Genomic DNA, 14,509 nt, shown 5'->3' on the forward strand with positions numbered 1-14,509 from the left:
AGGCGCTCGCATGCTTCGCGTTCACATCTATGGTCCTATTTGAGGATGCCTATAGATGGCGCCAGCGCGCACGTCAGACAGAGCTGGCAAAGGCGCGAAATTGGAGACAGAGCCAAGTGATTTTTTGCGCGATGGCATGATCACATGACCTGTCTTCTCCAATCAAAGAGAAATTACATTTTCAAAGTGACGCCATTTTTCTTTATTGTATGCCGATGGTAAACACACAACACACACAACATACACAACACACAAAATTAAAGTTAATTTCCATACTGGGGGAAAGTGAACTTGTCTGCACAGTGCTTCAGATGCTGCATCTGAAAAAATGCCCGTGGATCGGGATGTGAGGTAGGGAAGTGACATCCGCGCCGGAACGTCATTGCCACGCCTCCAAATATTCATTGCCACGCCTCCAAATATTCATTGCCACACCCCCAAATATTCATTGCCACACCCCCAAATCGCGCCCGCTGCATACCCTGCAAAGCCATGAAAAAGCTCAGGCTTTAGCAAGAGTATTGCAGCGTGTGCGCCTCCCCTCCGTTCTGTCTGCTATAGTATAGACGCAGCCTTAGGCTGGTGCTCGTGTGATACCTCATGTTCATGAACCCAGTGGCCTCTCCGGGAAAAATCTATGGCATTTGAGAAACTGTTCTGCATTTATTGTAACTGTATGTTCTTGTAATCCTTTTTTCTGTAACCCAAGGGTGTGGGTGTGTGTGTATATGCTTTGGGTTCTGATTGAATTGTTGCACGCTTTGGAGAGAGTATTTACGTTTTTGGACATTTTGCTACAACTGATTTTTTTGTGTTAAAGTGCATAGTTTTCTCTATCAGACAGGGACCTGGGACACTAGCAAATATTAATTTGACATGTTTGCAGAACTATCCCAGGTGGTGGCAGTGTATAGATAAACTGCAATTAAGCGGTTAATAACTCACTGGAGGTACCTTTGCGGAGGAGAAAGGTGAGTTTCCTAGAGTAGCTGGGTGTATTAACCCTGATCGCATATCTAAGTCACTCACTTGTGTGCTATTTGTAACAGTGGTATATTGGGACAGATTTAGGGGAGATGTTAACTCATTTGAGGGACCTTTGTGAAGAGTGGGGCAGCTTCCAAGCTGTGTATACTAACCCTTGTCTTGTAGAGGAGATATTGTCCATTTGAGGGACCTCAGAAGAGGTGAAGAGTGAGACCGCTTGCGATCGGAGTATTAACCCTTGTCCTGTATGCAGATCACGTGCTCACAGGGTGCCGTATGGGACAGCAGGCCATTGGGATGCTTCTTTTGAGAGATGAATTAAGGTTGCTCAGTATTAAACTAGATGGGTTAACACCATTAGCAGGGAAAGAGGTGGAAGGGAGGCGTGGGCGAGAGCAGGTGTGTATATGGCTGGCTCCAGGGTTAGGAAATGTATCCCAGAAAGGGAGAGAGAAGAGGATGTGGGGGGGCTTTTTATTGAGGGGTGTAGAAGTTGTTGGGAAAGAAGTGTGTAAATAGCTGTGCAGTGTATGGGCACAGGCATAGGTGGCGGGAAGGCGTGAGACAGATGTGGATAGGAGCGCAGGGAAGTTGGAGAGAACGGAACAGTTTACAAATGAGTGAGGAAGCAGCAAACAGAAAAAAACAATAGGGAGGGCATAATGAGATGCAGTGAGTGAGGTAGGAGAAGAGAAGAGAGAAGAGATTTCCCAGGCATTTGGAGATAAGGAGTAGGAGGCGAAAGAGCAAGTGTATAATGCAGGTCTGGGAGGGAAGTGTATAATACTTAAGGATACACAGCAACTTAGAAAGTTAGTCTTTAGATGTGAAAAAATGGTCAGAGCATTTACAAAGTCAAATTCTCACAGTTGCAGGGTTAGTGATGAAGTGCAGAATCCAGTTGTATTCTTAACGCCACAGATATGTCATATGAGACACTTAAGATGTTACACAGCAATGTGCAGTCTCATTACACAGGATGTGCAGTCTCACTGGCTGTCCTTGGGTAAGTGACAGGCCGATCAGCCCATCAATGAAGGGGATGGATGTGCATCCTCACTGAACGTCTCCGGGTGAGTGACAGGCTGAACGGCCTATCACAGAGGGATGTGCAGACATCTTTCAGATAAATAAATATTTACTAGCTGAGAGACCCGGCGCTGCCCGGGACCAAAACCTCCTGCTCCCTCCCTCTCTCCACGTCCCTCTCTGCCTCCCCCCCCCTGCGCAGCGCCGGGCACGTTCCCCCCCTGCGCAGCACACAGTGACACACACACACCGTGACAGACAGACAGACAGACACGCACGCACACACCGTGACAGACACACCGTGACAGACACATACACACGCAGTGACACACAGTGACACACACGCACCGTGACAGACACACACACAGTGACAGACACACACACGCACCGTGACAGACACACACACGCACGCACCGTGACAGACACACACGCACGCACCGTGACAGACACACACGCACGCACCGTGACAGACACACACGCACACACAGTGTGACAGACACACACGCACACACAGTGTGACAGACACACACGCACACACACACACGCAGTGACACAGTGTGACACACACACACACACAGTGTGACACACACACACACACACAGTGTGACACACACACACACACACAGTGTGACACACACACACACACAGTGTGACACACACACACACAGTGTGACAGACACACACGCACACACAGTGTGACAGACACACACGCACACACACACGCAGTGACAGACACACGCACACACACACACGCAGTGACACAGTGTGGCACACACACACGCAGTGACACAGTGTGACACGCACACACACACGCAGTGACACAGTGTGACACACACACAGTGTGACACACACAGTGTGACACACACACACACACAGTGTGACACACACACAGTGTGACACACACACACACACAGTGTGACACACACACACAGTGTGACACACACACACACACACAGTGTGACACACACAGTGTGACACACACAGTGTGACACACACACACACACACAGTGTGACACACACAGTGTGACACACACAGTGTGACACACACACACACACACACACAGTGTGACACACACACACACACAGTGTGACACACACACACACACACACACACACTGTGACACACACACACACACACACAGTGTGACACACACACACACACACACAGTGTGACACACACACACACAGTGTGACACACACACACAGTGTGACACACACACACACACACACAGTGTGACACACACACACACAGTGTGACACACACACACACAGTGTGACACACACACACACACAGTGTGACACACACACACACACAGTGTGACACACACACACACACAGTGTGACACACACACACACACAGTGTGACACACACACACAGAGTGTGACACACACACAGAGTGTGACACACACACACAGAGTGTGACACACACACACAGAGTGTGACACACACACAGAGTGTGACACACACACAGTGTGACACACACACAGTGTGACACACACACAGTGTGACACACACAGTGTGACACACACAGTGTGACACACACACACAGTGACACAAAGTGACACTGTGAGACACGTCCTCTGGCACAAAGAACTGCAGTGAGGATGCCGCAGCCTCGCCCCCTCCGTCCATTCTCTGAGCTCCCACCGGTCCAGAAGGCGCCTCTCTCCGCCGGACGCATGGCGCCCCGGAGCATGCGCGAGCCGGCGTCGGGAGGACAGTGAGCCGCCCGAGGAGTGAGAGCAGCCGCAGCGTGCGCGCACCGCCAGGCCGCTGGACGGCTCGGAGCACACTTGCAACACGCAGGTGACAGGGGGCACCGGGGAAAGGAAGTGGGGACCGACACAGGGGGCAGTGGGGGGAGTGACACCCGGGGGCAGGGGGGGGCAATACCCGGTGGGGGTGATACCCGGGGGCAGGGGGACTCAGCGGGAGACAGAACAGGAGGGAGAGGGAGAAGGAGAGTGGCCGGGCGGCGGTGCGAGGAGGGCCAGTCGAGGCTACAGAAGCAAGCCAATGAGAGGGGGCCGGGCCACGGAGCAATCTGATTGGCCAGAGGCCGAGTGACAGACCAATCAGATTGCCCCTAGACACAGGGACATATAACTGTTTCAAAAATATAGATATCAGATTGCCCCTAGACACAGGGACATACAACTGTTTCAAATATATAGATATAGATAGAATAGATAGATAGCTCCATATCTATATATTACTATTAAAAGACATTAGTCTGAATTTTCACCGGTGATCATTCAAACTGCACAGTGAAGCTTCAGTGGTTTCAAGGGATGTGCAACACAGGATATGTTGCTAAGTAGTTTGCCATTTCCCAAGCCTCTCACCCTTCAGAGCATGACCTATTGCTCTAACACTTCCCTTTTGCTCAAATATACATCACTCCTGTACGTGTTGACACCCGTGAGATATTTTGAAGTTTCAATCATATCCCCCCACTCCCTTCTCTCCTCCAGGCTAAAATATTTTCCTAGCAGATGATCCAGGGTGGATTAATCCCTTCGGTTGGGAAGATGCCGGCAATGCATCGCAAGGAAAGGGAGAGTTCGTGGTTTTTTCCCGCTTTCTAAAACAAACGTGAATTTAGTAGATACTTGCTCAGACACAGAGGCAGCTCTGAACCTGGGACTCTCACTTCAAAGGTTATGTATCCATGATTCTTTTTGTATCTCCCACTTTCTGCACAGCAGCACTATCCGCCTTGTTTGATAGAAACCTGTCCGTGGGTTAATATTCATTGCCAGCAAGTGGCTTAAATATGCAGGCCAACACAGTGAAAACAAAAAAGGTCGAACCTTATTTTAACCCATTCTGTGCCAAATACTCCCTGAAAGGGGCCATAGTACTCTGCATAACAGGTACAGGAGATAAATAATCTGCAGTAAGAACCGACAGACGTAGACTGGTAGACGTGCAAGGGATTTAACAACCATCCTACACAATTGCTTCAGGACTCCAGCTCAAAAAGTTAATTATTCCTTGCAGTAAGTTGGGCATATAGCGCAGGACCCAAATCTCACTCACTTGTGTCACTGAGCGGTGACATTTTTGGGACATAAGAAGAAAGGCTGTAATGGAGCAAAGGGGCGGAATGTAACCCCTACAATTCAAAATTAGCCTCTGTAGCAAAGATGACTAAAAAGCACAATTTTTTTTTTGTTTGGGTTTCCCTCCCGCGATTCTTCCCAAGTACAGTGCAGCCCCACCCTGGCAGATTTCCTGGACACGTGTATGCGATGTTTGTACTAACGTCTTCTGGTGAGAAGAGAAAATCGGAATAGCGGCCAGAGAGGCGTTCGGGTACGGATTTAATATGCGTGGAAGCTTGCACAGGATTTTGGCCACACTGGGATACTCAGGTGTGACTGCTAAACCACAAAGCTTCATGGAGCGCTCATTGGCAGACAGGAGTCTGAAGCAACTACCTCGTGAACTTGACACTTAATGAGCCATCTCAGGGGCCTGAAAAGGTCTCCGGATTCTAACACAAAGAGTTACCACCCTCACAAAACATGCTGCAAGCACGCCAGGAATTGAAGAAATGCACACTTAACTCTTTCTTTGTTAGAAGCACCTCAAAAGCATTCCCTCTGGCACTGAATTGGTTAAGGCAGCAGTGTCAAACTGTTCTCAAGGGCTACCAACAGGCCAGGTTTTATGGATATCCTTGCTTCAGCCCAGGTGGCTCAATTAGTGGCTGCGCTGAAAAAATTATATCCATAAAACCTGGCCTGTTGGTAGCCCTTGAGGACGGAGTTTGACACCAAAGGCTTTCAAAGAAAAAGGCATTTCACTTGTCAGAAATATTAGTGTCTGTATGATTACATGCTTATTTATACCAACATTTAAATACTGTATTTTTTACATGTTCTCCCCAAAAGCACTGTTGGCAGCGACATGCACCTTATATCTCATGCCATTGGTTCGTTTGTTGCTTAGCATTTGAACACAATGTAAAAGGGTAAAGAAATAATTGCATTGAAGAGGGTACAATATATGACCCCAAGATGAATTGCAAGATAGAACATCTTTGTAACACATGAATTGGGCAATACATAGTGCAACATAATGGATGTTGTGAAATATAGTTTTCTTGAAACGAGTGCCGTGTACGTGACAATTCAATTCACTAATGAACCATCTCTGCTCAACCCACAAGCTCTTAACACCTAAAATGTGAGGAACAAAATTAAAATGCCACATGTCTATTTGTGCCAGTGACCACGTACTGTATTAAACTTATATGGCGTTTCTCGATGCCGATCTCTTGAGTAACAAGGTTACTGGTGAGAACGGATGACCTAACATTATGCAAAGGGAGCAGAAAAACAGCACCATTTAGGAGAGAAATTTTGCGACGGACAATTATAGAACTTGGCCAAGTCCCCTAACTGCTTCAGAAACTTCTACACTCACTGACACAAGTGGAAGAAAACATTGCACAAAGTCAGATGATATAAACCAACACGTCCAGCAAAGGAATCACAAGCAGACAGGCTCGGCCTGTACAGGTGTCTGCAATGACATTATTTAGAAAACAAACCCCATAAAAAACAGAAAAGAATTGCTGTCTTTGCGTTATGTAGAATATTGTAGAACACACATCGGGAGAAAGCCCAAACATTCTGACATTTCACACGAGACAAGAAGAGTTGCAGATATTTGAGCCACATTGAGGCCCGCAGTGGCAACGCTCTGCAGCGCGTTCTGGCAGCAATGTGGTTACGCCTTCAGGCTGATGTAAGTGTGAACATGTGATGTAAGAGCAGAACATTATGGACATCAGACAGAGCCCTTTGGTATTTGAGCTGTGCCCTGTAGCTAAAGCCTAATCCTCTTCCTGCTGCTGCCATCACCCATGTTGACATAGCAGCGCCAGAAGGCTTCCACGGTGAGGGAGTGCGCTGCACAGCGCAAGCTCACCGACATCCGGGTATGGCTCTTCCATCTTCTACATAACACTGGAGGAGTGAAGGCACTGGCCTCTGAAGTAGGGGAACCATATCTGAGTTCTAACCTATATTCTTTTAACCAGGTTCAAATCGGTGTCAGCTCTCATTGTGACCTTGGGCAAGTCACTATATCCATGTGTAGCAGGCACCAACAATTGGATTGTAGGCTCTTTGGGAACAGACTTATCTTGTCTGCAAAAATTATATGTACAGTGCTGCGTGCACTGCCATAAGTCAAACTATCCTCAAAGCAATGACACACGCACCCACAAGTTATTCAAATGTAAATCATTGTTTCCACACTAGGGTGGCCAACTCCAGTCCTCAAGGGCCACCAACAGGGCAAGTATTCAGGATATCCCTGCATCAGCACAGGTGGCAATTAGTGGCTCAGTCATTCTGACTGAGCTGCCTGTGCTGAAGCAAGGATATCCTTAAAACCTGACCTGTTGGTGGCCCTTGTGAGTACTATCACAGATATTTCAAGGTATACCCGTTTACATAGACCAGGTAGTTGTTTTACACCTGGAAACCTTCTCCTTGTGACAACAGCAATATAACATTGTAAAGCGACACAATGTCTTGCAATGTGTGCCACATTTCTGGAAGACTGAGCAGTCTTCCTGGATTTCATTTATTTTTGTCCTACACTACCCAAATATGATTCTAGTCTTCTAAACCAATTGTGTCAAATACAAAATTGTGTTAAATTACATTTTTCCCCACAGGGGATAATGCAGCCACATTCTGAGGCACCGTACAATCAGGGGCAAAGTGCATAACATGTAGAGAGAGATAGAGAGAGATAGAGAGAGATAGAGAGAGATAGTTTTACACATATACATACAAAAAAAGCTGGGCTAACCCAAAGCCCATCCCCAATGCTCCCACTATTCTCCAACTCACAATTTCCAGATGGATGTAAATACAGAAATGTCTCATCGAGACAGGAATTTAAAAAAAAAAATTTGATCTGAATTGTAAATGTACGAACAAATATGAATGTATATAAATTGTACCATGTGCCCTCATTCTCCTGTTCGTATCTACATTCTGTATGCCTCTCCAATCACCTTTATCATTTATGAAAATGTTCAAAATAACCAGTTTAAAAAATAAATAAAAATACTCCAACATGATAATTAGGTAATTGGCCATCATAGCATCCAATCACGGGTCTGTCTTTCCAAAATATCAGGGTTTAGTTAAAAGCTCTTTATATGCTACCCAGCATATAGTCCCATTGTGGGGGCGGGGGGAGTATCCAAACTCTATAACATTTTCAGTGCAGCACTGACCGGAGTTAAACAATTGAGAAAAAATAAAGTTTGAAGTGAAGCCCTGAAAAGCTGGCACCAAGGGAGGCCGGAGCTCACCCAGCCCACACAGGATAGAAACTCACAGGAACTGCCCTACCCAAGAGCTCATTATTGTTTTACAACAGAAGGCAGACGATGGCTCTGGCAGCCATTTCACAGCACGTTTCCTGCATCTGTATTTTCTATGTTCACTTCCCGTTGCACAAACCACTGACAACATAGGGAGGTCTTGACAAGTGCGACCTGGACTCTGATGTTAGAGAAACCCAACCGTGTTTGTGTGCAATGCATTAAGCTAGCAGCTCAAGTACTTTAACAAATACTTAAGGTAAACTTTCTAAATCTCTGGGGAGATAAAGTTTGCCAAGAGATTTGCAGTGTTCTTTATTTAATCTTACATGGTCTTGACACCGTAACCAGCTCTTTGCAATATGGGATAAAAATGTTGTTCATAGAGGGATTTGCAACATCAACAACTGTCCTTGAAGAAATGACATATGCACCTACACATCTACATAGATAAACTCCACTGCTGCAGACTAAGCCAGCAAAAAATTAAAATAATTTAGATATATTTATTTAAATAAAACATTGGATAGCTCATCGCTCTGGCAACAAAATGGCTTAAACCATAAATATTCAGCGTTCACTTTCTAGTCTGAAAGCTTACACTTAAAAACAAGTACTTTCAGATAGGTTGACTTTACAGCCTACCAAACATATAAAATAAACTCAATTTACAGTTATTTTGTTAAATAATGGGTGTTTTGAGGGATACAGCTACACACAATAATGCATGTTGCCTTGTTTCTGGTAACAACCATTTTCACATCTCTCTAAAGAGGCAGGATCTCCCTGCTGAGATTTGATAGATGTGAAATCTGACGATCCAGGGGAAAAAAAAAAAAAACCTATCGGGGCTGGAGACCTGGGTCACTAGACACCAATAGGTCCAACATGGCATCACCTAACAGGTGACTGGTTTGAAATAACAAGAGATTAGCCATTATGTGCTCGATATCATTTGACAAATGTCAGGGACTCTGCCACCAAGGGGCAGGCTACAGGAAAAAATAAATAATAAAACTATGCCATACGTAGATTTATACTCCCAAAGTATGAAAATACAAGTGTGCAATGCAGATATATTTCTTCGGAACAGGAGGTTTAATGGTGACGTAACTATTTGAACGTAGATGTACACCCAAGTGTCTGCTTCACATACAATTCAGTGGCACATGAGCAATCAAAATGACATGACAAGCAGCAGTTAGGCGAGAACTTGTCTGATATATTCTATGGTTCACAAGATGATGCACGCAGGTGAAGGGAATTCTTGTCACTGGTGCTCAGCTAGTGGTCCCGCGGTGAGGCGCAACTACCGACAATCAGGAGTAAATGAAGAAGTGGTCTTGTGAAAAAGGTCCAAAAGGTTTATTGGATGGTGATCGCAAGCGGACCGAAACATTGGTCACCCTCCAATAAAAATGTGTATCTTTTTCACAAGACCATTTCTTCATTTACTCCTGATATATTCTATGTACAGAGACTTGCACACTGTCCGTACTACACAATACATTCGTATATCCCCAAAGTAAACAGGATTTGAATGCACGGCAAGATTTCAACATTTAAATATAATATACCCAAGCAATCCTTAAACTATTGTAATTAGCAGAGTTTCCACAGTGGAACTCTCAGCTGTAACTGACAAGCAGCCGAGAAAAAACAAACAAGTGAAACATAAGCCAAAGAAAAAAACATTCTGTGAAAGGAACATGTGTCACTGGGTGGACCATTAAATCATCCTTGGTCAATCTCAAACCCCCAGAGGGCACTTCACTCCACCACTTATGATTTAAGGTTAGTGAACGCACACAGATCTGATATTGGGTGGGGAAAAAAAAATCACTCAATGCCCAAATACAGTAATGTGGATACTGAACCTGTCAATGCTAGTGAAGCTTGCAGGTAACGTGGATAAGCGGTTGTTTTAGGTTGCCTTTCCAACACTGCTTCCATGCCAAGTTTATGGGGACTTGTGGCCAAGTGAGCTTGAAGCACCGAAGCACTAATCCCACAAGCAGTGACATTCATCTTGAAGTGTTGGGTCCATTGCCTTGAACAGGGGAGTGCTGTGTATGATGGTAGAAGCTATAAACATTGCACCCTCTAACATAGGCCGAGATCCACAAAAGGGTGCTAAACTTTTGTACGACTTTATTCCTCATCATATGAATGGTACTAAAGGTGTGCTAAAGCTTAGCACACCCATTTGTGGATCTGGCCCATAGTGAGTAACACTGCGCACTATACCATTACCCGTCATATTCAATGCAGTCTCCTTTCTGCCTTGTCTCTCTCTCGCTCACACACCTGATGCTTCTCACTTTGGTTTCCTGCTCGCTGCCTATCAGATTTTACCGCCTGTCCTTTAGGTTCTCCCTTCCCACACCTTCCATAAACACCAGCTCTCCCCTCCCAACTTCTCTCAAGGTAGAACTCAGGTAGCCCAGAAATCGTGGCTACACCAACCTGTCCCCACCACGCACTTCTCGCCCTCTCTGTACCCCACCAACACGTCTCACATGGATAGTAAGCTCTTGGGAATATCTATTCATAGTCACATAGTAGATGAGGTTGAAAAAAGACATACGTCCATCAAGTAAACCTATGCTAAATTTAGACACATACTTTATCCTATATTTGTATTTACAGTATATATTGATCCAGAGAATGCAAACAAAAAAACCCAGTGAAATATCTAATCTCATAAGGGGAAAAAAATAATTCCTTAATGACTTCAAATATTGACAATCAGATCACTCCCTGGATCAACATCCTTCACAGGTTTACTTATTTGGTATATCCTTTGTATAACTTTCCAAAAAGATGTCCAACTTTTTGGGGGAGATGTCTATTGTATCTTATTTTATTAAAATGTTTTACCAGGAAGTAATACATTGAGAGTTACCTCTCAATGACAAGTATGTCCTGGGCATCTGCCATCACAGTCTCCATGGGTGCTTAATGCCACATTTTAACTGCCCTTATTGTAAAGAACCTTGTCCATTTATTTGTTTATCTGGCACATCTAAGACTATATTACAATATATTTTAACTGAAACTTAAAACATGTAATTTATGAGCACTGCACTCAACACCTACTTTGTAAGGCGTTAAGTTTGGTATATGCCAGACACTTGGGGCGGTACAAAACTGTGTATGGTCTATATGTATTTGTATACCAACACCTTCTCCAAAGTCACTCACCATCTTCATCAGAGACTATATACAGATGAGATGTAGCAGGCCTCATTACCCCGTTAACAAAAGCGCGTACGTCATCTAATTAACCATTGCGTACTGTTAAATAACACGGCAGCATAAACAACGTATGTGTTAACAGGAGCGGTAACATTCGATACATCTGTAGCACAGCATTTACACCTATTCCTGCAGCACTCCTAACAGCTTCTTACATTGGAAGTTCCTTGAGGCAAAAAGATTCCTTTCTACCATTTCTCTTTTTCATGTTTAGTGCACACGCATCCAGTTAATATATCCAAACCTCATTATGTCTTATGCAAAGCTCTAGTACTGTAGATTGGACACATGTTGCATGCGCTCTCTATATAAACAATTATATACAGATATATAGCATATGAGAACAGGATATATATATATATATATATATATATATATATATACACACTATATGTAATATATAAACTAGAATATACTATATAGCGAATTGCAATAATATATATAGGGATAATACAACAGGTTGCTATAACTATGCAGAATATAGATGTCCACACAATATATATTTAAATACATTATATAGCCGTCTGAGAAGTGTCTAGCCATTTAGATATACACAACCAGTAGCGGTGTGTGTGTGTGTGTATATATATATATATATGTGTATATATATATATATATATATACACATATATTTGCACTGACTGCATGTGGGCCCCGGGCCTGCAGTGTCGGGGTGTGTTTCCCCAGAGGACCCGGGCCTGCAGTGTCGGGGTGTGTTTCCCCGGGGGTCCCGGGCCTGCAGTGCCGGGGTGTGTTTCCCCGGGGGTCCCGGGCCTGCAGTGCCGGGGTGTGTTTCCCGGGCCTGCAGTGTCGGGGTGCGTTTCCCGGGCCTGCAGTGTCGGGGTGTGTTTCCCGGGCCTGCAGTGTCGGGGTGTGTTTCCCGGGCCTGCAGTGTCGGGGTGTGTTTCCCGGGCCTGCAGTGTCGGGGTGTGTTTCCCGGGCCTCCAGTGTCTGGGTGTGTTTCCCGGGCCTCCAGTGTCTGGGTGTGTTTCCCGGGAGGTCCCGGGCCTGCAGTGTCGGGGGGGTGTTTCCCCGGGGGTCCCGGGCTGCAGTGTCGGTATAACCCACCCAAGTTCCTCACCTAACGCTGCTGGTGCTGTGAGCGGGCTCGGTGATATCCGGGTCTCGCTCGGTCTCCGTCCCTCCAACGGGCGGCGGCCGTTACCTCACACTGCCTGCGGCTCCACAACAACCGCCCGGCTGAGGCGCGGGCACGAAAAAGATGGCGCGAGGAAGGGCGTGCGCGGTCACGGGAGAGATGGCGCGAGGAAGGGCGTGCGGGGGCACGTGAGGACACGTAAGGACAGGGGACCAGAGTGTGTGCGTTGTGTAGGCAGTGGAGGCGATGCGCCGTGACGTAGGAGAAGTGCGGGCGCGAGCCGGGGTGAGGGCTGTGCGCGTGCGCACTGCTCGCAGGTTTGGGCGGGGTGGCGATAAACTGGCGCTCAACCGCCCTGAGCGCGAAGGTGGAAGATACCAACCAGCCCCGGGGGGAGCGCCACCAAGCTGTGATCGCTTGTAAACAACAGCAAAGGCTTCGTTTGAGCAAAAACAAAGCGGCCGACCCCCCTTTCTTCTTACCAGAACCCTGCGAAGTTGAGAAGGGACGGGGCCTTAAGGCGACCAATAAGAAGAAGCAGAGGCGGGGATTCGCGGAGGATTCTGGGAAAAGCCGGGCTATAAATACTGATGTTGCTATTTGTGCTCTTTATTAGGTCGGGGTGGTGCTGGGAGGTTTGTGCGGTGGCTGTGTGAAGTACCTAAGTGCTTACACATGAAGCCATGGTTTAATTCTAGCAATAACTCCCTATTCCGCGCATTACTTCGGTGTTATTAGTCTGACCATGCATTCAGACCGTTTTGATGTGTAAAGGTCATTTGTCATAAACATTAACCTGTCATATAATACATTCACTATGTATTATTTATGTCTAACATATTGTTACAATAACAGAACAGCTGTGTATCCCTATGTGCGAGTGGAGCGGTTGCTGCCTCTTCCATTGGCTTGTGCTCTGAACCTGCAGATACAGAGACTTTAACACCTGTGACTTATTTGATAAAGCATGTGTATTATATAGATGTTCTCACCGTTTCCATTTTATTTATATCCGGATATATACAACCATCCAAAATACTTGTTTGGTCATATCTGTGCAGTTTCTAAATTGCATGTATTACGGAGACCTCGTGGGAGGTGCTCTGTTGTAAGAAGCGGTATCCCACATTGACAGGAATGAAAGTGTCTTGAATTTGTTTCCATGAGTCCAGTGGTGGAGGTATGTATAACACAGGTGATGTATATTGGTCACACTGCCCATGCCACTCCTCTCCCAACTTCACTGGCTACATATCCAACAGTGGTCCCGCTTCAAATTCCTCATCCTGATCTACAAATCTCTCCATAGTCTTGCCCCCCTTTACCTTGCACCACTCATCTCTCACTACACCCCTCCTTGCATTCTTCGCTCCCTGACTGCCATAACCCTCACTCCCTCGTGCCTCCTCTCAATTCCAAACATTTGCCTTACTCAGCAATCTGCCCCCTCCCTATCTTAAGAAGCAAACTCAAAACTAATTTCTTCTCCATCGCAATCCATTATTCCAGTTGTCCTCCCACATCCCACCCTCCCCAACGCCCATAATCTCCCCTAACCTCACTACTTCCTAATCCTTTTTAAAGTCACCCACCTCACTGATACAATTGCCTCCACTGTCAGACCCATCATCACCGTGCCGCAGCCGAGACTAAAGCCAGAGACCTGACCCCCAAATAAGCAAACTCAATACATCTAAGGCTGGGGCCATGGTGCCTTCGCCCGTGCGGAGGCTGGGAAGTGACCCGCGTGAAGCGGGTGCTTTGCCTGGTCATGGTG

General features: G+C 46.0%; 1 protein-coding gene across 1 annotated transcript in view; it reads right to left on the reverse strand.

The window, feature by feature from the left end:
• The window catches only part of LOC142468038 (transforming protein RhoA), a 29,553-nt gene extending 16,679 nt beyond the window's left edge, over positions 1-12,874 (reverse strand). The window contains exon 1 of the mRNA XM_075574109.1: positions 12,715-12,874. The gene's annotated coding sequence lies outside the window, so the exon portion shown is untranslated. The remainder of the gene's footprint in view (positions 1-12,714) is intronic.
• Between the last annotated feature and the right edge of the window lie 1,635 nt (positions 12,875-14,509).

This window comes from Ascaphus truei, chromosome 17, assembly GCF_040206685.1.
Source record: "Ascaphus truei isolate aAscTru1 chromosome 17, aAscTru1.hap1, whole genome shotgun sequence".
Classification (NCBI taxonomy): domain Eukaryota; kingdom Metazoa; phylum Chordata; class Amphibia; order Anura; family Ascaphidae; genus Ascaphus; species Ascaphus truei.